This window comes from Pteropus alecto, unplaced genomic scaffold (genome assembly GCF_000325575.1).
Source record: "Pteropus alecto unplaced genomic scaffold, ASM32557v1 scaffold75, whole genome shotgun sequence".
NCBI classification, from domain to species: domain Eukaryota; kingdom Metazoa; phylum Chordata; class Mammalia; order Chiroptera; family Pteropodidae; genus Pteropus; species Pteropus alecto.
The window spans coordinates 9,378,306-9,404,596 of NW_006440638.1; the positions used below are offsets into that span (position 1 = coordinate 9,378,306).

At 37.8% G+C, this 26,291-nt stretch overlaps 1 protein-coding gene across 7 annotated transcripts in view; it reads left to right on the forward strand.

Moving 5' to 3' along the window:
- The window catches only part of FOXP1 (forkhead box P1), a 573,767-nt gene that overhangs the window by 242,116 nt on the left and 305,360 nt on the right, over positions 1 to 26,291 (forward strand). For all 7 annotated transcript variants that reach the window (XM_015593721.2, XM_025050689.1, XM_006917474.3 and 4 more), the window contains one exon: positions 19,007 to 19,067. The gene's annotated coding sequence lies outside the window, so the exon portion shown is untranslated. The remainder of the gene's footprint in view (positions 1 to 19,006; positions 19,068 to 26,291) is intronic.

A 26,291-nucleotide genomic window follows, 5' to 3' on the forward strand; every position in this document is an offset into this window, starting at 1 on the left:
AAATTTTTAATCTGTAAAACTTTTTTTTTTTTTTTTTTTTTTGGTGCAGAGTTTAGGGGTAGGGTAGTTGCATTTTTGATGGATAGTGAATCTCAATTATTATTTATAAGAAGTCTATTTGGTTAAATTCTTATAGCCTCCTTGCTCATTCTATTTTCTTTGTACCATATTATGAACAATAAGGTGATTTTACTTTAAAGGAACATAAGATTTTTTCCTCAAATTATATCTCAGTCATTCACATAAATATCATGATAACATTTTTTATATCTTCAAATTTGTGAACGAATACTATGCAGACGTGATCTGATTGACCTCACCTTGCTGAATGATTTTAGTGGGGAGAGGAACCAAAATTAGTTATTGAGAAACATTGACTTTAGAAGGAACCAAAGAATTGTTGTCATTAACTTTGTTTATTGGAATTCATCAGCTTTATTCATTCAAGAAGATATATTAGTCGTTCACCTGAAACTAATATAATGTTATATGTCAGTTATGTCTGAATTAAATAAGTAACTAAGTAAGTAGATATATTAAGTGCCTTTAATAGAATCAGCATACAGGTTACCTGGAAAAACTATTATTGATTAGAGGATTATAATGAACTGGAATCATTGCTATATTAGGACAAGCACTGTATGCAAGTGGAACAAATAACGAAGCGTAGATCTAAAGAGAGATTAGAAAACGATTCTTGGAGGACATGGCATTTATGCCTGAGCTACGTAGGAGAAGAGGGGGCAGAGTGATTGGCAGTAGTCTAGCTTTGTGCGAAGGCTTGGAGGTGAGAGTGCAGGGTGTGCAGTGGTGTCTGTTGATGGTCGAATGGAAGTCGGGGAACAAAAAGAGGTGCGATCAGAAGACCAGGCAGTGGCCAACATAAAGAAGGGCCCTCTGAGTACCTGTGGACATTTCACCTTGACTTTCTGTGCCTTAGGAAGCTAAGAACTTTTTAAGTAAAGGTGGGACTTACATCTGGGGAGCATGCGACATTAAGCGTGCACATCACTTATGAGGTGCATCCCAATGTCAAAAATATTAAGATGTGGGGAAGGAAGCTGTCCAGGAATTGAGAAAAATTTGAAAACTTATATTTTACAAGATTAGTTTTTCTTCCATATGGGCAGGTTTGAGGAGAACAAGTCCAAGGGCAGGAAAGAGCCCTGAGAAGGAAATTGCAGGCGTCCATGCAAGGCTGTCTTGTGTGGGCTAGTGGGCTGAAGAAAAGAGAATGGACCTGGTATGGTTGTTGGATGCAGTGGAGGAGGCATCAAAGCTGCCTCCAGAGCATTTGGCCGCATTTACTAGTGTGTGGTGGGAACATCCATGAGGGGAGGGACCCAGGGAGGAGAACTGAGGGAAGGAGGGTGCTAGAGAACACGGTGGATAAGGAAAAGCCAAAGTCACGGGGAGAGCACTTGGAGGAAAGTATTTAAGAAGAGAGAGTCAGCCCTGCCAAATGGAGCCAATAGACCAAGTCAGAAGAGACTAAAACTGAACGCCCTTGGCAACAGAGGTTTCAGTGCTGCGGTGAGGACCGAAGGAGGTGTAGGAAGAGAATAAATGAAAATCGAGAGTATAGGCAACTCTTTTCAGAAGTTTGTGAAAAGGCAGAGAGAGAGAAGGGACATGGGACTGAGAGAAGAATTTGCTTATTTTGGTTGATAACAGATTTCAAGGTCTCACCAGGATATTTCACTTAAACCTTATTTAAAATATTTTAGAATGTTAGATGCCTTTCTAACTGGCAGTTAACTAGCAGCAAGTTAGAGGCATTTTAGAGGTAAGCAGAACTGGCAGTGGTGGAAGCACAGCAGGTTGGATTATACAGGACAGAAATCTATGAGGAGAAGAACACCTGAACGGAAATAACAACCTTATGGTGTTCTGGAGGCTCTTGGTGTCAAGAGGGTCATCCCCACACAGCTCAAAAAGCTGTGAGGCTGTTGTGGGTGTGAAGCATACAGTGGTTGTTGGAAGTGTGTGTATTTGCCAGAGATTTCCATCAAAATGCATAGGCTAAGCAAGTTGTGGTGCCACAGCGCTCAAGAGGTTTTCTAGACAGTGCACTTAATGGCAGTGTCGTGGCCCCTGATATAACCTCAAGAAATACAGTCATTTAAAAATGTTTCTGCCCTCTTTTTGGGTACCATGTGATTCTATCCTTTTTACCGATGTTCTCCTCTCCCATGAGTTTGTGTGTGCTTCCAAATGGAACACATCTTTACACTCAGTAACCATGTTAATTTATGGTGTATTTTGGTATCTTAAGGAGTGAAAAATGGGGAAGGAATACGACTTTGTTTTACGCTGAAGAGGTTTTTACTATCGCGTTTTTGACGTTTTCCACCTTACTTTATCTTTAATTTATCTTTAGCTGGAACCGTTTTATCCATTAGCTGTATTCTAATTACCTCTCAAAATGGTCAGATTTACAGGCAACACATAACAGAAAATGCAAAAAATCAGCCAGTCTCTCCTGATATTCAACAGCAGTCTACGTCTAAATAGTGGAAAAGTTTATTTGCTTTTTCCTAGGATGTGCTAAGTGATTTTGCAGTTTGAGTGGTATGGCCTTCTAGCACTTAGGCCTGCATTTATTAAATAAATTTGTTCTCTAACTCAAGTGTTAAGTGTGTATTATGAAACCTCAAAGCCAATTTCAGTGATTGCAATGTGCAAATATTTTTTAAATTATGTAATTAAATAGGACTTGGCCTGCAAGGTCCAGCGAAGTAATTTATTAATTGAATAGTCTGATTTAATTGTATGTTATTTTCGTTTATTCAGAGAAGTGCCTGCATCTCTTACACAGAGAGGAACCTCTCGTGTGCCTGTCACTGGAGATGCAGAGGTCTCTCCAAGAAATCTTTAGCACCCAATTAAATGTTAACCAAGATGAGTGGGCTTATTCCTTTTCTCCCCAAAACTGTTTTGATGTCTGAGTCTTAGGATTTTAAAGGAGAAAGAAAAAAAAAATCTTGCTCGGTAGAATTATTCGTACTTCACTCTGTTTATCACTGTATTATTTTTAAATGAATCACTCTTTTCTTGTTAATTGTGCCAGTGTACGGGGTTATATAAAGTATGTGCATAAAAAGAGAAGCCCCTTTAATTGAATGTTAGCTACATCTAGCTATGGCTAAAGCCATGCCGTATCTGTTTCCTTAAAATGTCATTTTAAAGGTATTGTGGTTTCAGAGCAGCAGCTGTGACTGAAAAGTATGTAAACTAAGCTGTTCTTGCTCATATCATTTTTATATTCTTATGTCAGACCAGAAGGCTGCTTTAAATTTATTTTTCATTGTGTATTAGTTCTGGAGCCTGTTTTTTTCTTCCTTGCGAGCATATGTTCTTTGGGGTACGCAATACTCAAGCGTTTAAGAAAATAACAATTGTAGTGGTTGGGGAGGGGAAGTACCAAAATAGTTTCTTATTTGAGTATTATATTTGGGAGATCAATTTAAAAAATTAACTCTCACAAAGTAGAATTTTTGGGCCTAGCATCTGTGTTTTAGGAAATGAAATAATTTAGGCATACTGTACTAAGTCACGTGAAAGGCAGTAACTTTTAGAAGCCCAAATTGCTTTCCCAAAAGGAAAATATTTTTTGTTACTATTAAATATAGTTTATATTGCTACTTTAGAACTTTTTTTTTCCAGCGGGGCCATTTACTTAAATTCTTAGTTAATATTTCTATATAGAAACGTCTTTGTCTCCAGAGCTTGCCTTTGCAAATTCCCATTTAATATGCGGTTGTGGATAAGTATTTATTCATACCATGTGGTACCCCACACCTGATCAAATGACGGTATGGCGTCATGTCAGCTAGCAAAATGTTTGAGTGACTTTTGAGTAATGGTGGCATAGAAGGTATAGAGGGTCGAAGGAAACGATAATAATGGGAAACTTTTTTCCTTTCCTGTATATTTCAGCATGTATAATGCCTCAACTCTGCTGTGGAAATTTGGAACATTGGATAGAGAAATATTCCTTTTCCTAAAGAGTTATAAAAGCAGGGTAGAAAGTACGAGCTATTAGAAATTTCCATGGTAAATATAATTTGATTACATGTGTTGGTAATTTCCCTCAGAGCTCAGGATTTTACTTTGAGAGTGTTTCACAATGATGTATTTCTTTCCAGCTATTGAAAACAAATTTAGCCCTAAGAATTTGTGCTAAGATTCCACTGATTTGTCTTATGAGTATAGGCCTACATACAGATGCCCCAAGTGAGGGAAGTAACTTGAGGAAGAAGGTGGGCCCCTCATGGGTCCACTATTCTGCTGGTTGCAGCCCTCCCGTCTCTCTCTGGGCCCCCAGGTTGTGGCTTCCTCCAGGGCATAAGGTGGCTGTGGTGGTCGTTTCTTTGTATTATAGCCTTGGAAAAGGATCTCTCAGAGCATCTGGAGTGATGATCAAAATAGCTAACAGGTATAGTACAGGTTTTGACCCTCTGGGATGGACACTGGGCATAGCACTGGAGCGAGGGTACTGGGGAGTCACTGCTGTTCCTTTGCTGATTCTGGGAAGTTCCAAGTAGTGGCTAAGCATGTACTCCGATATCTTGGGTGCAAAGACTATTTTCTAACCAGTACACAGGTATTTCAGTATTTTAACAACTCATTCAGGTGGCCACTGTATACCAATTGGACATCATCCCTGAGTACCACTGTTTTTTCCCACACAGATACAGAGAAGGGAAGGATCTTACAAATTCTAGCTGAATTACTGGTGGATCCAGGAGTAGAAATTCACTCTCTTGCCTTCGAGTTAAATGTTTTTTCCACTTCACTTAGTTCCCTCTTAACTAAGGTATGGAAATATCTCCTTTTCCACTTATTTCAAACCAGAGTTCATTAAAAGGAATTTTCTTAGGAGTAAAACCGAGAGGAAGAAATAAGATGCCTGAAGAACTGAATAGAATAAAGTTAGCTTGTTTAGATTATAGCTTCAGATGAAATGATGTTTTTCCAGCAACCACATTTTCTAGCTGTTGCTTTTCCACATTTGTCAGAGGCCCTTGTCCCTGCTTTCATCCACACCACCTCCATGGCCTCAGTCACGTACTAAATCCGCTCCCTAGGAGAAAGTAGCTTGATTAGACCCCCTCGAAAGTAACTTTCAGCTCTAAAATGTGTTCATTCTTCTCTCATCTGAGATTTTCCCCATCTAAGCCTTATTCCTTCCACTCAAAAGTCTGGGTCACACAATTGATGCAAAAGAAATGTGAATTTTGGTCATGAACACACAATACATCTATCTCACTTGATCCCTGGTCAGATTTTAGAGGGACATCCTTGACTTTTGTCATTGGTAAACTTGGTAAAGGAACTTCTGATACATCTACAACTCTTATTGTTGTTGTTGTTGTTGTTATTATTTTTATTATTATTTGTCACTGATAAAGTTCCAGGTATGACTGGTGGTGGTTCTTTTCTCCACTCCACTGAAGAAGCTCATAAAAGATTGTACAGCGTGGAAAGTACCTTAGCAATTAACTAAAAGCCTGGTTCATATAAAGGGACTTGTTTCTATATGGAAAATATGAGCCCCCTTTTTTTCTTTTTTTAAATGGGCCAGGTGTGGATTAGTTCACTGAACCTTTCACCCAGCCGTATTCCCGCTTGTAATTCTTCTGAGGCATAGTTCAGCCAAGTCAAAGAAACATGTTATTAAAGGTGAGCTGAAAGGCATTTAAAAAATAAACAAACTGTTTAAGATCCTAAATCAGTAATAGAATCTATATGCACAGACTCGAAATATACAAGAAAATGTATTTGAATACCTTCGGGTTCCAGGCCGTGTCCTCCTCCTGCCTTCTTTGGATATCTCCCCAAAGTCCTTTTTGGTCTGTGGTGGGACAAGCAGCTGACCCCAAGCTTGAATTGTAGCTCTTTTGTTGCTAACGACTTTCCCTTCACTGAGGTAGGTGAGACCTCAATCTTAAATCTGTGATTCTCCAGCTAATATTCAGGGGAAAAAATAAGTACTTTGGTTTTATTTTAGCACTATGTTCTTAAGAATTTTAAAATCTGATATTCATTTTCTCCTTTTTTCTAGCCTATAGCATGGCACATAACCAGATATTATTAACAACTTGTAGAGATGGCAGAAATGAAGCGTAGGAAGTTTTAGATTTACTTAAGTTATATTATCCCTGGTTATAATAACAGCAGCTATAATTTTTTTAACGCTCACTATGTGCCAGGCACTTTTCTAAGCACTTTTTTATGTTAATGCATTTATTCCTCAAATGCACATTATGCACTATAATTAAGCCCATTTTATGGATGAACACACTAGGGACAGAGAACTTAACTTGCCTGAGCTCCCAAGGCTAGTAAGAAGAAGAGCTGAGTTTTGAACTTGGGAACTTGAATCTGTACTTACAGGGTTTTGAACTATCCCAAAATAAACTATACTGTGTGGTACTCTCTGATATAATACTTAGTTTTAATTGAGGCAGCCAAAAAGAGCATTAAGAAATAAAGATATGCATCCTATACACCCTCAGCCTTGCGTTACCTCTCTCTCATTTTCCCCTAATTTAAAAAAAAAAATTGTTTTGTTTTTTTTGTTTGTTTTTTTTTTTTGGTTCTTTTTACATGTCAGCCTGTTCTCAGCTAAGGACTGGGTATCAATCATTTGCATCCTGTTGCACTGCTTCTCCCTTGATTATCTTAAACTTTCATTGTGATTGTGGAATTGTGGAAAGGCATTTCCCCACATTTAAAATAATTGCAAAAAAGCAGGAACAAAGGAGGAGAGGTATTTTAGGGGTGAGTCTTCCTGGACCACCCTTTATGAGGTAAGCAGTTCCTTCCAAGAAGAACTGGAAGCCCCAGTTCTCCATCGTGGACACAGAGCTTTTTTTCAGAAACTTACACTTAGCCGAATTGAATTGCTCCCACCCCCACCCCTGCTGCTTTACATGACAGGAAAGGGAGTGAGTTCAGGCAACAGCTTCATCTGTTGCACTTTTGAGTAGCTTTGCTTCCTCGAAGACCACATGCTAAGCTTGTCAAAGTCATCTGCATGGTTCAGGCATTCTTGTTTTAGGAAGGTTAACTTGCTGAATTGAGGAAGCAGCATCACCTGTGAAGAGCCATGCCGGGCTTCTATCAAGTATCCTCCTCCTTTATCAAGTTCTGGGGCATTCATTGGAGCTTTATTGTCATAGGTATTAAAGGTTCCCTAGCATCGGTATTACCATAGCATCCTATAAATATCAAAAACCTTTGTAGCCAAGGATCCAAGAGGGTGGGTTCCCACCTGGTTCTAAATTATGTTGGCATTTCTAGTGGGAGTGAGGGAGGTGGTGACCTTTTGAAGAGCCTGGAGATAGGTCAAAGTTGAGTGTACAAGGGAGCTGGGATCTGCAAATGTCAGGGAATTCAGGAAGAGAGGCATGGGAAAGGAAACGGGATGAAAAGGTGCCAGGAAAAGTTGCGTCATCATTCGGCTTTCTTCTGGTGGCCAAAAGGTACGTTTCTACTACCGGGTCACTTGGAAGCACTGTGGGCGCATACCTAGCTGCCAAGTTCTGCAGTTTAAGGACTAATAAAGTCGGGATGTAGTTGATACTGGTAGATTATTATTTTCAAGGACGGATTTTGGGGAGGTCTTCCCAACTTTACTGTGTGAATGGTTTTATTCTTGACTGTCTTTCTTCCTGGGTCAGTACGCCCATAATAAAATTTAACATGGAGCCACCTGGAATATTTTCTATGTGTACCTGGAGTGTTAGGCATTGTACATAGAACAGTAGAAATAGAGGAGCTGGAATATTTTTATTCAGCTTACGTGCTGGTTAGTGTTATTCATTCCATATATATTTGTTGAACAACTACCATGTGTAGCTACTGTTCTACACTGGGATACAGTGTGCAAGGCAGATGAAGTTCTTGCCTTCATGGAGTTTATATTCTGATATTTTGTCCCAAACTGAAATGTACACAGTTAAGATTAATATGACCGGTCTTATCTGTTGCCTAAACTTTCCCAGAAAAACTGAACAAAATCAGTTTAGCTGCAGATTGGAGCCGCCAGAAGCCAGATGTAGCCATGGAAAGAATATCTTAGAGAGCTTGTCATCTGGTTCCAGCTGTGCTAACCTAGGCCTGGTAGGCAGCCATGAGTTGTGTCTGCCAACTGGTGGCCAGACACTAGTGCAGGCTTAAACAATTAGCGGAATCCCTCACTCGGTGGCTGGATTCGTTGTGTGTGTCCTAGGATTACCACTGCTGTCCAGACCAGAAGCCTCTGTGGTCCTGGGCAAAAACGCCCAGAAGGGAACTGAAAATCAGCTCCTGGAGAATCTAGGCGAGGCCTTCTTATCCTGGAACGCGGAGAGGGATGCAGGGGAGATGGAAAACCAACGTCAGCAAGAAAATAGAAGTCAACCAGACGTTCCCTTCCCCACCCCCCATACCCTTCCCTGTAAGTCTTGATTCTGACTCAGGGCACTTGCCTATAAGGAACGCCTGCCTCTAGCATGCCCCTGAAGAAAAAACAGGGTATAGTGTTCCTGTGAGGATATCTCTTTCGCAGTTACTATTATTAAAAAAGCGAGAACCATTTGTGATGACCTATACTGATTTTATCCAGAGAGTTCCATTAAAAGCCTTAATTCTCACCTTTGAAAGCAATTGGATATGCCATATATAACTTTTCAAATATCTATTATATCTGCCTGCCCAAATAAGTATATAAATAAATAAAATGCTTCAGCTACCTGCGTTTGAAGATTTTTTTATGAACCGTACAGTTTCTGGTTTAATGTACCAGGCAGGCTCTGCTAGTATGTGGCGGGGAGGGGAATGATTTTGAACATCCATTGTCTAGCAAGCTGCTGACACCATAGTAGTTGCTCAGTAAATGTTCATGGAATGAGCCAAATAAGGAGAAATTCTAATGAGCATACTGACTTTCAAGGATGGTAATTAAAAATGAGCACAGTTACTTCAAATAGTAAGTGGAGGAAACAACCCACAATTTAGAGCAAAAAATAAAAAAAAAAAGTAAAGGTTTAATCGGAATAATTTTAGGATTATTTTTTTAGATGTCCACATCTAGTGTCTGGCTATAACAGAAAACGCAAGTTGATAGAGATTAAGGTTTTGAAGGGGGTTTCTCTTGAGCCTGAACAGATATATCCATGTGGGGACATTTTATCACAGTGAAGTTCTTCGTGGTTTTTCAAAGAAGTGCCACTCTGAGTAAGTAACGACGACAACAAAATCATCGAAGTGGAGAAAAAAATTAAGATACTAGTTTATGTATAAAAATCAACTTTTGCATTCTAAGTGCATTGTGTAAATTTGCCGTGCAGGAAACATAAGTGAAGCCATTTGGTTTTGTGGCATTGGTGTGGGCTGGCTAAGGGGGTGGGGGATAAAGTTGAGGCATGATATAGTATGAGGAGAGCCAGATGGTTGCATTACACATCTTTTGTGTTCTTGTTTGCTTCTTAAAGCAGTTGCAGAATTTTGCCCTTGGCGATATTTTCTTCGTGCTTGTATGTTCTGCTATGAATTTACTTTTGTGAGAATACTTTGAAAGAAAAGCATTGCTCTAAAAAATATTTTTTTTAACTTATGTTATAAACTTGTGAAGTGTGTTCTTAAAAATATTTTTTAAATGTTAAGTATGTTAGTAAATAGCAGGAGGATCAGCTTTTCTTTTTCCTAACAGTGATTTCAGCTATATTTTACATCAATTCACAGAAAGATTTTTATAATACTACGAATGTGGAATCGATGATGGATAGATAGATGAATGGATTGAGATAGATAGATAGACAGAACAGATACATTGTTATTCCAGTGGTAACGAGGCTTATTTAATTAGAGATTTTAACTTTTTTATTATAGCAGGTTCTCAGTTTGTGGTTTCTCTATTGTGTTTTATCAGCTCGTCTGACTTGGTGATATTTAAGTTAAGTGAGAGTGCTTTTGGGTAGGTTGGTGGGTTTTGCTCGTGTGTTTAGTTGGCATTTATTAGAACTGTTTATCACACCACCATTGAAATTTATATTTATTTCCTGCTAAAAGCAAATTATATTTTGCGATCACCAGTGGCAAGGGATATTTAAGATGTTCTAACTGTATATAAGAGATGATATTTTATCGCTGAATGCTTTTAATAAGGAATTGCTTTGGAGCTGTTTTTTTTTTCCCCCATCGTGATGGAGTGCCTCGGAATAATTTAATGTCCTTTTCACAGTCCCAGTTTATCTCTCTTTTTTTATTTTTTGCTCAAACAAGAGAGGAGCACAAATGTAGGATCCTTGGGCGATGGTTTATTCTCCTGTGGTGCACAGATTTCCAGTTTTAGTTGGAACCTGCAGTCCCTGATGAGAAAACAGGAAACTTACAGTCCTAACCTTATTGAAATCTCTGCCTGGTTTAGTCACAAGTCTGAGGCAACTCCTTCCAATAATGAAGCCATTGTATGCATCATATCTGATCAGTTCTTGAAATGTTTTAGTAAGTCTATCTTACAACATTATAAGAAGATAATCAGCAGACTTAGAAGGTCCCCATCTGGACTGTAGAGTTCTTTTACTGAAAGATGTTTTGCCTTTTTGAGATAGCTCTCGCGTTTCATCATCTGTTCCGCCGAGATGAAGTGCATATGAAAAGTCAGTGACTCTGAATCCATCTGTTGTTATTATTTTCCACTGATAATTGGCTTGAACAATGAAATGTCTGTGTCTACAGCCTTTGAAACTGTACACCCTGTTTATTTTCTGGAGGTCTCACTGCAACTACTCCCCCTCCCCCATTTTTCCCCTCTTCATATTCTCTCAAGCTTACAGAGAGTGGCGCTTGTGTGAGGATGACATCTTTGACTCTGTGCATCAGTATGTGTCACTCAGCATCTAAAGCTTGCATGCGGATTTTTGTCACAATCCCTGTGTCTGTGCTGTTTTTCTCCAGTATCCGGCACTCGTGCAGCAAGGAGCTTAGCTGGACCACAATGCATGGATCCCTTACTTGGATTGTTGTCTTTATTTCACTGTCCTCATTAAAATATTAATTTAGAGTTACAGTATCTAATACCTATGGAATTAGATACTACCTATAATTGTATAATATATTCAGTTGCATCCAGGTTTGCATGATACAGAGCATTAATATTGGATTCCACTAACAGCACTTCCATTAGCTTGCTCAACCAGTATGAGATATAGATGAGCTGGGAAGCATAACTACCCGCCAGAACTGCCAAAACAGTCATTAGAAGCTCCATTGGGATGGACAAAGGCTTTTTCACAGTGATATACTGATTAAATTTTGTTCTATGGTTTATTTGCATCAAGGTTAGATCACTATTGTCTATGGAAGTGGGTTGCTAACAACTTATTTGGAAGGTCATTTCAAGACAAAATAGTGAACAGAATAGGTATCTTTAGCTTCTGTGGGAACTCCTCTTGGAGAATCTGTATTTTATTCTTTGGGGCATCAGGAATCTTTTAATTTTGTTTCTTTTTTCTCCATGTTATGCCATAATTTATGTTTGAAATGGGCTTTTGTTTTTTGTTTGTATTTTTTTAACTTTCCAGTAAAATGATTTTTGCTTTTGTGGCAGATTGATATTGCCAGAAAATGGTGTTGTATTAAAATAAAACTTGCTTTTGAACTAGAAAGCCGCTTTTTTCCCCCCCTTGGCCAGCATAATCGCAGCACGTTCTCTGAGGCTGTGAAAGACCTGTGACCTACCCTTTTTAGTCCAAATAGTAATGTAGACACATCCTATGGAATAGCAGTGCTGGATTTGCCCCCAAAGTACTATGTGGCATTAGAAGGAAGTAGATGAACATAATCTTATTTATGTTTCAATCGAAATCATTCAATATTGCGAAAGTTATTTAAAAATAATTAAGTTACTAAGACCAACATGTAGCTGTAACGTACAGTAAGAGGTTAGGGTGAGTGTGAGTTGACTCCATACACTGGTAAAAGGCAGTCGTAAATTCCTAGTGCCTGCATGTTTTTCCTCTAGCTTGAATTTCTCAGTTCTAAGGACAAATTATGTTGAGGTATGGCATATTTTCTGCCGAAATGGAGAAAATTGTTGACTGTAATTATGTTATTTAATTGAAATTATAAGTGGTTAGGCCACTCAGTTAAAAGCATCCTTTCTAATATATGGATAATGTTTTTAAATGAGTGGTCATGGATTGATGACATTTGAAAGGCAGGCATTTGGGGTATATTTTTGGATGACTCAAATTATTTTCTCTAAATCATTAGTGAACTAAAGAGTGTAAAGTGGCATTTTTTTGGTTTATTTAATTAGCTATGTGTGAATATTATATGTGTGAGTATATATACACATGTATATGCATGTTCATAATTGCGCATGTATATGTGCAAATTTTTACACATATCTAAAATAGATCTTTCTGTAGACTCACAAGGATCAGTTTAAATAATGTGTTAAAGCAGAGAAATGAGGAATATATTTGACCTTAAATTGTGGCCGAACAATGTGATTATTTAAAACTCTCGTTGAATGTTAGAGACCTAAATGCAAACTACAGTAAAACTCTACTGATATGTCTTCTGCCAAATCTTTTAGGAGTAGCTGGAGATATAACAATAGCACTATATCCCCCCAGACCCCCTCCCCAGGAGTCAGTTCTTAATTACTAATGAATGCAATTCATTTTAATTGTTATTATAGCAACATAACATTTAACAGTCTCCTGTTTAGTTCTTGTCCCCTAGAACAGGCGGTGTCTCCTGTCAGAGAGAGGACAGGTAGAAGACACAGCGGGCGTCTGATTGAGCCAGTTATTCATTTGCTGAGTGTTTGTGTTTATGCAAAGGGGCCTCTTCCTGCATATTTAATCTAGAGTAAGGCAGTGGCTTTTGTTGTGTTTAGCCCACATACCTTCAGTCCTTCCTCACACTGCCGCCAGCCTGGGAGCCCTGAAAGCCCGCAGGCTTCCAAGCGCCTGTAGTTTCTCCCTCACAAACTCTCAACTTTCTTCCCTTGTGTGAAAATTGCCTCTGCCGCCCCAAAGCTTTCTTTCCTCACCATGAGCCGGTAAGTGTGTGCGAAGCGAAGGCCGATACTTTTGTTTCATTTTACAAATGTTGAGAGGCTACTTTGCTGCTCTTCTGGGCGCCTCCTGACAACGGTCCCGGTTCCTGGGCTGTTGTCATTTGCTGGCACCGTTGAAATATACAAGTACAGGTGCCTTTTAGGAAATGTGTCTGAATTTTGGACTGGCAGGGACAGGCTCTCGGGGACTTGGGGTGGGGAGGAGAAAAAGAAAAAAGAGAGAGAGAGAGAGAACAGCTTTATTATTCTTTGTCCTAACAAATCCTGTTTTGTAACTATCCTGGAGATAATGCTGCCATTGTTTGCTAAAAGGCTTCAAACAGTGTGCAAGAGTGAACTGTAAGAAAGCAGTGAAACTCTGCTGCTGTATTGTCTATACCCGGGCCAGGGTCCTCCCCGCAGGTCTGTGCCGGAATAGGAAGGGTTCTCTTCGGTGGAAATGGAATCGTCTCTTCATTGATATTAATAGCACACTGGAGATGTTGGCCATGATGCTCAGAGAGGCGGTCTGGAGGGAAGGAAATCTGATCTTGCTAGGGGGAAGATGACAGCCTCTTGGCCCCACGCTGGAGGAGACATCCATCCAGGCTCAGCCTGCAGAATGGCATCCTGGTTTAACTGTTTGCTCTAGGAATTTTAATCTTGAGCTGTTTTACTCTCTGGGGTCTTGCTATTTTTTGTTCCAGTGCTGTCTTTAGAAATCACCATATTCAGGGTCTAATCCAGTGTTTTTAAAAAGTGAATTAAAAAAAAAAAAAGACTCAGAAATTGATGCACTCTGTACTTAGCTCAGTCCTGGGGTATGGTGGTAGAATTTTGCTTTCTTTTAGAGTGTACTAATTTCAAAAATGAATTGCCATAGTTCAGAAGGATGAGCCATCCGAGGAAGATATGTCCTCTGTAAAGATATTTCAGGGACTAGGAATTGTGTCCAAGGTCTAAAAGAAGGAGTCTTCATTACCAGTTAACTGTTGCCTCGGTTTGAGTTACTCTTTCCAACAGAAGAGTGTGCTGTTCCCCCGCAGGTCGGAAACTGAGAATTTAAATAAAATTTTATCAACCTTATTAAAACATGTAGGGACTTCGTTCTTCTTGGGTACAAATCAGTCTAGAGACTTAGAAGCATTTATTAACAGTGAGGCTGCTAAAGGTTTTTAATAATAAAATTACAAATACCCTATATAATTGTAAGTATATGACTTTTATACTCAGTTTTTAAGGGGAAAATACTTTTTTTTAATGAGGAAAAGTAACTCCGTCAGAGCACCTTCTGTGATTAGCGCTATTGTATTCTTAAATTTTGATTGATAGAGATAATAGTTTTCACTTAAAAATACAGACAGGTACTTTAACTTTCCATGACAATAGCTATTTGCATTTCTTTTATCTTTTTGTTTAACATTTGTGGGGGTTGGGATGGATTTGATTATTAACTCTTATTGCACACTAAAGGTAAATTTAAAACAAAGGCTTTGTTAGCGCTTCAAAGAGAAAACAGCAAATATTGTTTGTGGGTTTCAACATTTAAAGGCTGTTAAAGGATACCTATAAAATATTTTCACATGACCATGACCAGGGTTTTAATTTTCTGTAAGGTAAGAGAGTGCTTTTTTCCAAATGAAGTGGGCCAATGTGCAGTTGCTGGGGGGCTGCCAGCCTGAAGTGATTTCACTGGCAAGCCTCTGCTGGGGTTGCCTATACCATGTGGCTTACTTTATCTACAGTATTTCAGATTTTTCTTACTAGATGGACCCCAGAGTTCGGTCCTATGGTTTGATAAGGATCCTTGAGGCTGAGGAGAAAGGAAGTAAAATGTCCTTGCAGCAAGGGGAGGGGGCGTTGGGAATGATGGACCCAATGTGATAGATTTCGTTGATAAAGAGAAATCAGAGAAATGTTATAACTAAACCAGCAAGCCTGGGTGGCGTTCACGGTTGCTTCTGGGCCCCAGAGGCTGGATCTGCAGTTTTCTTTCTTTCCTTTCCAGTTTCTTTCCTTCTTTCTTTTCCTTTTTTTGCTTTCCTATTTCGTTCCTTCTTTTTTCTCCTTTTTCTTTTCTCCCTTCTTTTCTCTTTTCCTTCTCTTTCTTTTTGTAAACCTGACTCAAAATGTAGCCAATTTTGAAGTTATTAGAAGCAGAGAAAAAACACTTTAGAGTTGATTTCTGAGTGGGTTTTCTTGTCTGGAGTGCAGAAAATGAAGTGACCCTTGTATTAGAATTTTTCAGCTGGTCAAATTTGTGTAGCTGCACTTCTGTTTTTCTAAGAAATCTTTGATAAACCAGACATAAAAGCCCACATGAGTTAAGATTCACTAGTTAAAGAGACAGCAATCTCTTGGCAATTGGCCATTTTTTAGACCTGTTTTCTCAGATGAAGGATGCCATTTGATTGGAAGTATTTGGAAGTATGGGAAGTTTGAACCATGTTTCTGGACTTCAAGAGAAGGGATCCTCCAGCTAGAGGGGAACTCCTAAACTGCCACCTTTATCCTTGGCCAAGAGCTGGCTTTGATCACACTGGTATCCCCAGTGACACTGATGCACAGTAGGTTCTCAGCCAACATTTGTTAGACTGAAGGTTGAGATGAAATATGTTGGCCATCCTTCACGGTCACTTTTGTACAGTTGTATCAAGTGAAATGTAATGCAGAAATCCTGATGCAAATCATTTTCTTCAGCTTCCATGAAAAAAAAGGGGGAAATACTTTTAATGGAAAAATAGAGTATATATTGAACATTTTCCTTCTTGCGAGATGAAATCACACTTCCGCATTTACCTGCAACTTGGTACCAGGTAAGCAATATCAGTTGGCACTGTGTATTATTTATCACACAGATTAAATTAGGGGCAAATATACCCATAGTAAGTGTGACAGTGAAGCACTGTAGTAACCCGAGAGGTCTGCGGAGGTCTGCGATGGAGGGGTTGGGAAGGTAGAGGAAGTGGAAGGTACATTAAGTTTCCGCACCTGGGGGTCGGCAGCTGTAGATTGGTGTCTTCTTGGTCAGGGTCCTTATGGTGATCAAATAGCGTCAGGTAAATAACACTACTGCAAACAATAGTGAAGTGGCCACACACGGAATAATTCTAGGGTTCCCAGGATCTAACTGTAGAGAAGAACATACAGGAAAAATAAATAATTTCTATTTACAATATCCCTGGCTCACTTTTAAAACCTAAACCAACAGGAAACTCAAGAAAGAGAGAAAAAGAAAAAATATTCAATTCATATGTTGGCAGTATTTTTTTTGAAAAAAGAAGACAAGTGGGCCGCAGAAGAATATTTTTCTTTTATCTTTTTTTTTTTTTTTTTTTTAACTTAAAAGCTTTACATAATCATTTATTTTTAGTTTGGCACTTGTGCTGCCAGTAAGCACTCAGGTAAATAGTTGCTATATTTGATAAATAAAAGTGATTGTTTAAAAAAGTAGCCAGTGTATTTTGAAACAGAAGTTTTATACTTTGGAAAAAAGGAAATGCAGATGTTTCTCGTAGTTGTTGATTTCTGATTTTTCTAGGCTAGTAATAGTAATGATGCAAACTCGCACCTTAATTTTCTTGTCTATTATATTGACACATTTCTCTTAATTTAGCATGATGGCAAAACGGCTGTTGAACTATTAATCTTTTCTCAGCAAAGCTAGAAAAATATCTTTTAGATTACTTTGTTAATGTATACTAAAAACTAAAATCAACAGAAATAAATTAATGAGTGATCAAATGTGCATACGCACTAAAATTTGTGGAACTTCAAAGTGGAGGAAAATACGGTTTTTTATGTATAAGTAAAAATGAAATGTAGCCAATTTTGTACTGCTTCAGTAATTATAAATTGGAGGGTCAGTTGTATGATTTTATTGTTAATCCTCCCCAGGGAAAAATTACACTTGTAAAATCTGTGAGGGTGAACCAGCTTGCTTGTATTTTTGCTCTTTGTTTACTTATGTACCATACTGTGCAGCAAAGAGGAGAGAAACAGCCCAAGTACTAACCTGAAAACGTTTTGCAGATTTGAATACAGTGCTAGAGATAACTTTGTTCAAAGTAGGCATTTTCAGCCATTTTCTTTCTGATGAAATTTTAATAAGGTCCAGTTGTTTGCCAGGCCTATATGAGAGCAATATCATCTGCATTGCAAAGTCTAATATTATAGATCTGACTGCCAAACATGCAAAAATAGATGCAACTCAATAGATCAACATGAAAGTTAGAGAACACTCACTGGAGAACATCTCTAGTTAACAAGGAGGAAGAAAGGGGTTTCTAATGCCTTGAATTGAGTGGGGTCTGCCCAAGTTCACTTGCTTCCCATTTAAGATTGTGTGAGTGGTGGAGATGGAAATTTCTGGTGTGTAAGATTATTGCTGTGCCTCGTATCTAATGAGCTCTTGTGATTCGTGCGGACGGGGGCTGCTTTGCAGATCTTCTCGTTACCTGGAGGACCCAGCCTTCATTGCTCTGTTTTCTTATCACCATTTGCCCTCAAACAGAGTTCTCACCACTGGAGAAACCAATACTGGGGACACAAATCAACAGTAAGGCACATGATTTTCATTTTCAATTTGAATTGTTTTGTGTAAAAACAAAAAGGTTTTGGGCAGATTGCAAAATAGTAATTTTAAGTCTCAGAGCTAGGGTTTTCCCCCACCCAAATAGTGAACATTTATGGTGAAAACCTCCAATTTCCTCTTAGAGTAAACATGAAAATTATGATTTCACTCAGAGCCTGCATTTCTTTCCAATCTTAATGGCAAGAATCTGCATACACTTGCTTGTGGAAATGTCATAAATTGGCCTCAGATCAATTCCTCAAAGATAGTACACACCGAAGTGCCACGTTCAAATTTTTAGCCCTAGTAAAGGTAAGATTTAACTCTTCTCAACGATGTTTGCCTTTCCACATTAAGGGTCAACAGCAGAAGGATAAGCAGGGATATATTCTTTATAAAATTAAAACCACTTCATTACATATTGTTCTGAAGAGTGAGCAAAAAGATATATTATCATTTTACTAAAATGGTGTAATTTCACCATCTAAAAAAATTGTGTGAGCATTTGGTCAATTGCTGTGGAATGAATTCTGTACCCTGTTAGTAACTTGATCTAAATTAATAAACAAATGTTTTTATTTTCACTTGTGCCATATGTTGATCCCAGTTACATGGGCAGAAAGAGACAGCTCGTAATGTTTCTTAAAGGATTACATACTGTTTTGCATAAAGGGGTATGCAGATGTGGGAGTAGATGTGGGATAAGCGTGTTCTATCCTTTCTTTGTGTTTTAGGAAGTTGATTTCAATTGTTTATTTCATCTGACACGAACCATTTTTATTTAACTTAGTTGACCTGGTAGCTATATGCTAAGTGGAAAATGTTCTGTGAACAGATTTCACCAACTGATTAACCCCCTCCCCTTCCCTCCCCAAACTGAAAATCGTGGTGCTTTTATTCATTTTGAAAGGTCCAGAGTGGCTTAAAGCATCTCGTCTACAAGAACTAACACTCTTCCGAAGGCGGAAAAAAATAAGCCTCTGCTTTAATGAAATTAGAGATGTCGTGGACGTTAACCAAACAGAGACATGTTCAAATAGCTGTCTGGTTTCCAAAAACAAAGGCCTATGAGTCACTTATTATTCCACGTGAAAATAAATTGATAGACGACAAGATGAGAAAAAGTTCATACACAAAATTTGAAATGCTTCACCTCTGCTTTTTCCATCCAGGTTGTTTTTGTTGTCTTGAAGAGCTCAAAGGCATGTGGTCCAGATGACTGGAGGTCTTGGGACGCGTTTTTATTAACTCTGAAAGTCACTTGCCATTAAACATAATTGAGTCCTTTTGTTGTCTTTCTTGCATCTATCCCAGGCAGATAAGTGGTTGCTTTCTCTTGACATTCAGATTTTGATATTCTCTTTTGTTTTCAGGGTAAGAAGTGACCTTTTGAGGTGACTATAACTGAAGATTGCTTTACAGAAGCCAAAAAAGGTAAATGCAAATATGATTAGTGGGCTTATATCTAGGGCTCTGTCTTGCACTTTTTAGGCATCTTAATTCATTTCTCTTCTGATCTACTTAGTTATCAAATATATGTGTATTTATTTGTGTGTAAGTATGTATGCAGTATATTTTGGGAGGTCTTTAAAGAAAAGATTGTCCACAAAGTCACACTTAACTGGAGACACCAAACTTTCCCTCTCTTTGTTGAAGTTGATCATTTTTTGCCGGGGGGGGCAAGGCAGAGATAGGGGGTTGTTGACTTGGTAGGTTTAAAGTTAGAAAAGAATATTCACATCACAAAAGTGGTGATTTCATAAAATTAACTTGCTGCAAATAAGAGTAACGCATGTCAGTGTTCGGAGCTGAAGTGGTGTCATCCGATTGATGTTCATCTGGCGGCTTTATAATCACCTTCTTTCAGAAATTAATAGTCAAGCACCATAGCAACATGCCACATTGATGTAACTGCTGAACAGCGTGGGGCATATCCCTGTGATGTCAGTGCTAGGCTGCCTTGTTCCCTTGACCTTGCTTGAGAATCAAATGAGCACTTGATTTTAAAATTAGAAGTTTTCAGAGAGACGATTGTAGCTTGATGAATTAAAGCGAAATGGTATTTTCTCAAATTCACTTTTGGGAAGGGGCACAAAAAAGCACTTTGGTTAAAATAGTTACGGATTCTACATATTTTCTTGATTCCAGAAGTTTCTCTTTTTTGAGGGCAGTAGTCATCTTAGTCCAAGTTAGTCTCACAGGTCATTTTAACATCTTATGTTTCTCAAGTAGCATCTTCATTTTATTTTTGAATTTTTGCCAATAATAGTTTCATTCAATTTAGTAGATTTTAGTCCATTTTAAAACAGATTACTAGCTGGCCTGGTTGCACAACGCCTTTGCTCAGATCTTGCTAAATTAAAGTTTGTGAATTTGTAAGATACAGACTCATTACTGTTTAGTTGAACAAGGATTTTTGTAGAATTTTCACAATGTGAAGATTCATAGATCAGTTTTGTTTTTAATTTCACCCAGGGTTTTGGGTTCTAGAAAACGCTATAAAGGTATGGATTTGTTTTTCTACTTGCGTTTAGACACATTTGATTTGGACCAAAAAATTCATCTGCCTCATTTCAGCATCTTCATTGTTTAAATTAAACCTTTGTGGGAAGCACTTGATTGTCCTGCAAAGAGGATGGTCTCTTTCAGGTGGTTCAGCATGGAAAGAAAGGGGTGATCCCGGCTAGTAATTGGGGTTATCAAGTCACAGCATGACTGTTGGCAAAGCACTTCCTTTTGCTGAGACTCAGTGTTTTAATCTTAAAAATGAAGGCTTAGTCTGTTTCAGGGATCTGCAGATTTTGTCTGTAAAGGACCATACAGTAAATATTTTCTGTTTTGTGGGCCATGCAATCTCTGCCACAGCACCTCAGCTCAGCTGTAAGTTGTGTCTCCCAGTTTCTGTGATCCCTGTGAGATCTCAGTTCAAGGTGTTCCCCCTGCAAAGCCATATCAGGCATTTAACTATTCTCATGCTGTTAGCAAAGGTTTCTGGTGAAGCTAAGAATTACGATTAAATAAAGCTGAAAACATGGTCGAACAGATAAAATATCCATCTTGATAGTTGTGTTATCCCCACAGCTGCAAGTATGGCTTCAACGGGAGGTTTCCATTGTTTTCTTTGGAGTCATCCGTGAGCACGAGTGACTTTTCTTCTCACTTGATGTCTTTATAATGTCCACGCTTACACTCACAACCTGAAAATGGACACGATTGAATTTGTGCAATTCGATTTTTCCCAATTCTGTAATATTGTTCAAAGTTAAAAATACCACTAGTCAAGGGCAAGTTTGGTTAAAAAAAAAAAAGTTTCCGGAATGTGATATTAGTGTTGACTAAGAGAGGTGGTCCATGGGGAGGAGAAAGAAAATGTTTTCTCTATAATTACTCTCAGGGACATGGTGTAGTATATGATATAATATCCTGAAAATAAGGCACTCTTTTTCAAATTTCAGGAACATAGAAAAATTCTTCCTTCTGATGCCTCCTTTTATGACACGAAAAAAGCTGAATTACAAATTCATATAATTTCAGTTTTTGACTTGACTGCTAGGAAGCTCAGATGAAGAGATTTTGCTCAATCTTTGTGGTTTTTTTCAACTTCAAAATTTTTTCGTTAATTCTGTTTAAGTAAACTTGATTTTTTCCACCCTCAGTTAACATTTTTGTTACACTTTTTCTTTTATAATATCAATTCCATTTGTGCTTTGACTGTCATTAAGAAATTTTTTTTAGAAATAAGGTATATAGACTCAAATAATAAGTTACATGTAATATTTTACCTTTTAACAAGCTCAACGATCCTTTAAAAGCTCATCTCTTATATGTAAAGAAAAAAGATTTATTAAAAATATAAAATTTAAATAAAGATATATGAAATGGATCGAATAGTTAGTGTTTCTTCCCAGTGAATAAACCTGAAACAAAAACAAGTTCATGCTATCCGGTGATGGTTAAAAAACAGCACTATCTTCCACACTACAAGAAGGATGTAGATTTCAGATGCCAGGAGCTTCTCAGTAAATACCGTACCCAAATTTGAAATCTGGGAATCATTAACACTCAGCATAGATGCAAATAAATATGCCTACATTGGCATTATGGGAACAACTGGTATGTGTATAAAAGTGGTCAGGCAAATTCAGAAAACCAGATGAAACCGCTTTCCAAATTTAGATTCAAAGGTCTGATGACTCATAAATAACAGTTATCATACTTGGTAGTGATATAACAATTTTCTTCCAAGTAGGTCTGAACACTTTATAAGACAGGTCTGGTTGCCAGCATTCCTGAGAGGTAGCCAGCAATTATTATAATCCCCACTTTACAAATTGGGAAAGTGGTCCCATAGATGATTAGTAACTTACCGAAGGTCATCTAGAATGTCAAGACTCGAGTTTAAAAGACAACTTGCTCTGATCACAATTATATTGATGTCATTCTATCATGGTTGCCTTAGTTCCATGATTTAATAAAGGTCTGTATATCAATTTCTCCCTGCTTCCTCCCACCATTGGCAATTGACTTAACATGCATTTTTGCTTAAAATTCAGATACGATTTGTAAAATTCATTGTCTTGTATTCAATTCTGAATGGCATTGGAAGTCCATGATAATCATCAATACTATGTAGATTACAAGTAAGTTGTTCTTTTTAAACATCGGACATCTTCAAACTTCACATTTTATGTGTTGGTTCAGTTTTATTTTTAAAAAGTCAACTTATTTGTGAGAAAGTTAAGCAATCTAAAAGAATGTGTAATCATCGCAATTTTTCTCCCACCAATTTGAGATATTTTTGTTAGATCGAGGAGTTCTAATGCATCCTATGTCTTACATGTTATAGGTTATTTCTTGGTTACAAAAAAACTAAAAATAGCTATTTTTAATTCAGTTATTTAAAATATATTGGATCTTTGGAAAGTGTATATTTATGTGATTTGAATATTTATTTAATGACAACATTATTCTGCATTAAATTCATTCAAAATGACCTCTTTATAGCTTTTAACATTTAAATTATGTGACTACTAATTCATGAAGTTGTTATGAAGACATTGGAAAAGAGTGTCTTCATTGAGTTACCAATGACCACATTGGCTCAAATCACTAGTCAGTTTAGTTAAGCATGGAAATGCTTCCTGCTTCCTTCCTGCCCTGACTCCTCTGCTGCACCTCCTCCGCTGCACCTCCTCCTCCCCGCCCCACACCCCCCTCCCCCCAAAACTATGCCTGGGTTATAACAGTCAGGGTAATGATTAGGCTGATGTAGTACAGAGACCCCAACATACAACGGCTTAAATAAAATACAAGATAACTTCTCTCATATAACAATTTGCCTAGTCTCTCTTGATTGGGCAGGTTCTTTCTCTCTTGTACTCTCTTACTTTGGGGTTTTTGTGTTTATCTGCACGGTGGAAGCACAGTGGAGTCCAAGGCAAGCTATTTTTTTTTGAAGCAAATGAGTTAAAAATAGCATTCCTCACATCAATTGTCATGTAATTGGTAAGATTATGGTCATATGGTCAGAACTGCAGTGGCTGCTGGGAAATGTCTCTGCCTGGGTGGTCACGAGTATGGAAGAATTGGAGAACAGATTTCAGGGGACAGTTAGAACATACCAACTTGATTGGTTGGATTGCCTCAATCCCATAATTTCATTCATTCATTCATACCTAGAATGTATGTACCACATACATATATACATTAATTCCTACTGCAGAGATTTATTAATGATGTGTGCTAACATCATAGCACTGTGAGGACAGTCTCTGTCCTTAGTCTCCATAAGCATGGAAATGCTTCCTGCCCCCTCCCTGCCCCAACTCCACTGCCCTTTGTATTGTGGAGGGGAAGACAGACATTATGAATGATGATGATGATGACAGGTGTTAGGAAGGGCAATTATTGGTTGCTATGAGAATGTATTTAACACTATGTGGAAGCTAGGTTGGATTAACTCGACTGTCGTATATCTTTCATGCCAATGCTGTTGTGAATGTTTATCAAGTATGTTAATTTTTTGTTAATAGCTTTGTTGAGCTATAATTCACACACAATACAGTTCACCCATTTAAAGTGTACTTGTTCAGTGGTTTTTAGTATATTCACAGAGTTTGCAACTGTCATCACAATCTAGTTTTAGAACATTTTCATCACTTCAGAAAGAGACCCCATACCCATTAGCAGTCACTCCCCTCAACCCAGCTCCTGGCAACAACTAATCTACTTTCTGTCTGTATAGATTTACCTGTTCTGGAAATTTCACATAAATCGAATCATACGTTATGTTGTCTTTGGTGACTCATTTCTTTTACTTAACATAATGTTTCCAAGGTTCATCCAAAGCTTTTAAATTTTTAACTGTCTGCAACCTCAGACTTGTATGAGTTTGTACTCCTAAATCCAACAAAATGGTGGCCTGAAATATTCTCACAAGGGCTGGAATTAGGGGAAAATTATTGTTTTTATCTTGTTTATATTTCCATAGAACTGACTTGGCCTCCCAACAGTTAAACTTCAAAATTTAAATGTTTGCATTTTAAGTTAGCTGTGTTTAAACATTGTTAACCATAATGCTAAACTAAGTTACTCTGTAAACAAGAGCTGTCTCTCTTGAATGTTAGTTTCAAAGGAAAAAAATTTAAATATTGATTTCCAGAGAAATATGCTCAATAGAGTTCTTTTTCAAGCAGAAGTCACTTGTTGAAATGTACATGAAGACATATTTAGTAGTAAAGACAATATTTGCGGCAATTATCAAGTAGCCATATTTTTCACAGTGAACAATCAGAAATATAAAACCAAATAACAAATGGTTTTATTCCATTTTTCAAAATGATTTTTTGCTCTTCCATCTGCTAAGGGCACAGATATCCCAAATGCTCACCTTGAGCATCTTATCAAGAAGTTCTCAGCTTAGGTGACACAACTTACCAGTTTAACAGAGACGTAGGAAGTATTGCCTTTCTTTGGTAATCCAAAAACCTCAGGAAGAAATTTGAAGCCTAACTGTACAAAAACAATACCTTTTTTAAGTGTAGCACATCTATGTTAGCCTAGACTGCATACCTCTTTGTATCTTGTGACATCCAGGACCTTAAAAGAGCAAATGGTATATTGATGTTAAAGATCCATCCTTATTTTTACTCCATTTCAAAAGTTGACACCTTCTGTCCAGGGCTGAGTTTGGATTAGAAGTTTATGGTATCTTTTTTAAAAGACTGTTGGTGACTGAGATTTTGTAAATAGAGAATGAAGATTAATCATTTAAGTTCGTGCCTCTCTTTCATTGACCTAAATTATTGTACTTCCATGATCTTTGCATTGGGGAGTGGGGTGAATGAAAAACTTAAAGTCTTTCTGCACTATTCAAGTGAACTCTTTTGAAGTGTGAAAATTGTGCAGAAGATTGCCCCTTGAGTTTTTATATTAGTATATATGTAGTATATAAGTATAGGTAATTAGTTGTTTTGTTAATTATCTGACATAGAAATGAGTTATTTAAAATTACCTTTTAATTGAAAAAAAGCCTTGCATCATTGGATGGACTGTGGTGATTTCAGTCCCTGGATTGTCAGGGATCTTTAATTCCTCAGCCTTCCCTCCAGGCCTCTCTTCTTTGGAACTCGATTTCCCTTTCAAAGGGTTCTAAGCAGTCATTTTCTAGAGGAAGTGTCCTAAAATCCATTCGTTACAGATTGCATACTTTAAGTTTATTTAGAACAGTGATTTTCAAAGTTGGGACCCATTTGTGGGTTAGTGGGTTGTACCCAAGAATTTTTTAAACAATTGAATAAGTATACAATAGAGTAGAATAATATAAAGTGGAATAGACCTACACTGTCCAATGTTAAACCACTAGGCACTTGACATGTAGCTAGCCCAAACTTACATGTGCAGTAAGTGTAAAATCCACAAGGTGTTTCGAAGACTTTGTATGGAAAAAGGAATGTGAAATATTTGAATAATTTTTTATTGATTACACGTTGAAATGATCATATTTTGGATATATTGGGTTAAGTAAAATAAATTTTTAAAATAATTTCAACTGTTTCTATTTACTTTTTTTCGGCGTGATTATAATTATTTATGTAGAGGCATTGTATTTCTATTGGACAGCTTTGCTCAGATGATGGTGAATATAGCATCACCCTCTGCTCATGGCTCTATGGGGTGAGGACTGGCAGGAAAACATAATAAATAAATATGAGTTAATAGATGCTGTGGAGAAAATACAGGAGGATAAGGGATGTCAAATTGCCAGAGGGAAGGGGTTGCAACTGCAAATAGTCAGTGACTCACAGGCATTTAAGTAAAGATTTGATGTATAGTAAAGAGAGCAAGTTGGCTAGTGTGGCTGAAGCAAAGTCGTCAGCTGGGAGAGTAGTAGGAGATGAGGTCAAGAAGGAATGGCCAGACTGAGTCAAGCATTAAAGCTAATTGGAGCCTTGGTTTTTTAGTGAAATGTGGAGACATTGATGAGCTTTGAGGTGGGACAAGATATGACTCATGCTTTAAATGGATCAGTGTGGAATCCGTTTTGAAAATAGGTTCTAGGTAGGTGAGACAGTAGGCAGAAAGACCTGTTAGGAGACCGCTGTAATAACCCCAGAGAGATATGATGAAGGCCAGGATCAGGATGGTGGGAGGTGGTGA